The sequence below is a fragment of the Microtus pennsylvanicus genome, chromosome X (assembly GCF_037038515.1).
Source record: "Microtus pennsylvanicus isolate mMicPen1 chromosome X, mMicPen1.hap1, whole genome shotgun sequence".
In the NCBI taxonomy this organism is placed as follows: Eukaryota; Metazoa; Chordata; class Mammalia; order Rodentia; family Cricetidae; genus Microtus; species Microtus pennsylvanicus.
In genome coordinates this window covers 63,600,628-63,603,468 of record NC_134601.1, presented here as the reverse complement: position 1 = coordinate 63,603,468, position 2,841 = coordinate 63,600,628, and the positions used below count along the sequence as shown (strand labels likewise).

The 2,841-nt window shown below is 55.8% G+C and overlaps 1 pseudogene; it reads left to right on the top strand.

The window, feature by feature from the left end:
- Positions 1-392: 392 nt before the first annotated feature.
- LOC142841244 (alpha-enolase pseudogene) lies at positions 393-1,926 on the top strand (annotated as a pseudogene).
- Positions 1,927-2,841: the final 915 nt, after the last annotated feature.

Here is a 2,841-nt window from a genome sequence, read left to right as displayed (position 1 = left end):
TCTAAAGGGTGGTGACAGAAAAAGTTAAATCAGTCTCTTATCCACTGAAAACATTCTTCATGCCTGAAGGTGACATATATGTTTTCAGAAAGAAAGAAAAGTAAGAGTCCTGAGAACAAGCAGAAATACACAAATATAAACAATCAGAAATTCTTCAGGCTTAAGAAAAAGAATACCAGAAACAACAACATCCTTTGCTGCAAATAAAGACCATCAGAAAACTTGAATGTCTTCTTAAAGCCAAGTTCCCTATTTCCACTTTTTTTCCTTTAAAACACACACAGGGAGCTCAGCTCCCGGGTCGCACGCCCGACTCTCCTGAACGTTCTCTAGGGTGTTGCAGGAACCTCTGCGCTCTTCCTCTATGGCAAGCCGACTGCCAGAAACCTGCCATGTCTATTCTTAAGGTCCACGCTCGAGAGATCTTTGACTCCTGTGGGAATCCCACTGTTGAGGTTGATCTCTACACCTCAAAAGGTCTCTTCCGGGCTGCCGTGCCCAGCGGTGCTTCCACTGGCATCTATGAGGCCCTGGAACTCCGTGACAATGATAAGACCCGCTACTTGGGGAAGGGTGTCTCAAAGGCTGTTGAGCACATCAATAAAACTATCGCACCTGCTCTGGTTAGCAAGAAACTGAATGTGGTGGAGCAGGAGAAGATCGACAAGCTGATGATCGAGATGAACGGCACCGAGAATAAATCCAAATTCGGTGCCAATGCCATCCTGGGAGTGTCCCTGGCTGTTTGCAAAGCTGGTGCTGCAGAAAAGGGGCTGCCCCTCTACTGCCACATCGCTGACTTGGCTGGCAACGCTGAAGTCATCCTGCCAGTCCCAGCTTTCAATGTCATCAACGGCGGGTCTCACGCTGGCAACAAGCTCGCCATGCAGGAGTTCATGATCCTCCCTGTGGGGGCGTCCAGTTTCCGTGAAGCCATGCGCATTGGGGCAGAGGTTTATCACAACCTGAAGAATGTCATCAAGGAGAAATATGGGAAGGATGCCACCAATGTGGGTGACGAGGGCGGGTTTGCTCCTAACATCCTGGAGAACAAAGAAGCTCTGGAGCTGCTGAAGAACACAATTGGAAAGGCTGGCTACACTGAACAGGTTGTCATCGGCATGGACGTGGCCGCCTCTGAGTTCTTCAGGTCTGGGAAGTACGACCTGGACTTCAAGTCTCCTGATGACGCCAGCAGGTACATCACCCCTGACCAGCTAGCTGACCTGTACAAGTTCTTCATCCGGGAGTATCCAGTGGTGTCCATTGAGGACCCCTTTGACCAGGATGACTGGGAAGCCTGGAAGAAGTTCACAGCCAGCTCAGGCATCCAGGTGGTTGGGGACGCTCTCACAGTGACCAACCCTAAGAGGATTGCCAAGGCTGTCAGTGAGAAGTCCTGCAACTGCCTCCTGCTCAAAGTGAACCAGATTGGCTCCGTGACCGAGTCTCTGCAGGCGTGTAAGCTGGCCCAGTCCAATGGTTGGGGCGTCATGGTGTCCCATCGCTCTGGGGAGACCGAGGATACTTTCATCGCTGACCTGGTAGTGGGGCTCTGCACTGGGCAGAACAAGACTTGTGCCCCTTGCCGATCCGAGCGCCTGGCCAAGTACAACCAGATTCTTAGAATCGAGGAAGAGCTGGGCAGCAAGGCCAAGTTTGCCGGCAGGTGCTTCAGGAACCCCCTGGCCAAGTAAAGTGGATGCAGATCCCTGTAGCCACCAGCTGCTTAGACCCCGTCCCTGATGTCATCAAGGCTGCTCAAGGCCGGCCCAGTGCTTGCCCCTCCCATGCCACTGCTTCCTTAGACGTCCTCAGTCCGCCCGACCCGACCGCCTGGAGCCCTGCTGGAAACCCCAGCTTTGTAATCATGTGACTGGTCCGAATCATTGTCACCTCACTTCCAAGCTAGAGTCTGGAGCCCAGTGTAATCTCTAGGGTGGCCACAGGAAAGACCACTGCCCCAGCGGTTCTACATGCAGAATAAAAGCCTCAGTGACCCATAAAAAAAATAAAAATAAGAGTCCTCGGGGCGCCCGGGCGGGCTGCAGTTCCTTTGTTTCTGTGGCCTGCCTGCACCCAGCAGGGGAGGCGCTTTGTTTGCGAGCTGCCCAACCAGCACGGAGGCCTGATCTCTCGGCCCCAGGAGAACCAGCGTTGGGGTGAGTTTCTGGCCCGCGGCGCCAGCCAGGGACGGGGATCTCGGGGGTCCCTTGGCCTCCTGTCTTTCTTGGGCTCTCTGCAGGACCTCTATTCCCTGGTTACTGCCTCTTTCTTCCTGGCCCACCCAGCTTCCGTCCAGAGCCCTCCCCACTTGGGCCCCCCCGCCCTCTTTTGGCGCGTGGCATTGGGAGCTGGGTCCCAGTCCTCGGTGCGCCTGGGCAGGCTGCAGTTCCTTTGTTTCTGTGGCCTGCCTGCACCCAGCAGGGTAGGCGCTTTGTTTGCGAGCTGCCCAACCAGCACGGAGGCCTGATCTCTCGGCCCCAGGAGAACCAGCGTTGGGGTGAGTTTCTGGCCCACGGCGCCAGCCAGGGACGGGGATCTCGGGGGTCCCTTGGCCTCCTGTCTTTCTTGGGCTCTCTGCAGGACCCCTATTCCCTGGTTACTGCCTCTTTCTTCCTGGCCCACCCAGTTTCCATCCAGAGCCCTCCCCACTTGGGCCCCCCCGCCCTCTTTTGGCGCGTGGCATTGGGAGCTGGGTCCCAGTCCTCGGGGCACCCGGGCAGGCTGCAGTTCCTTTGTTTCTGTGGCCTGCCTGCACCAAGGAGGTTAGGCGCTTTGTTTGCGAGCTGCCCAACCAGCACGGAGGCCTGATCTCTCGGCCCTAGGAGAACCAGCATT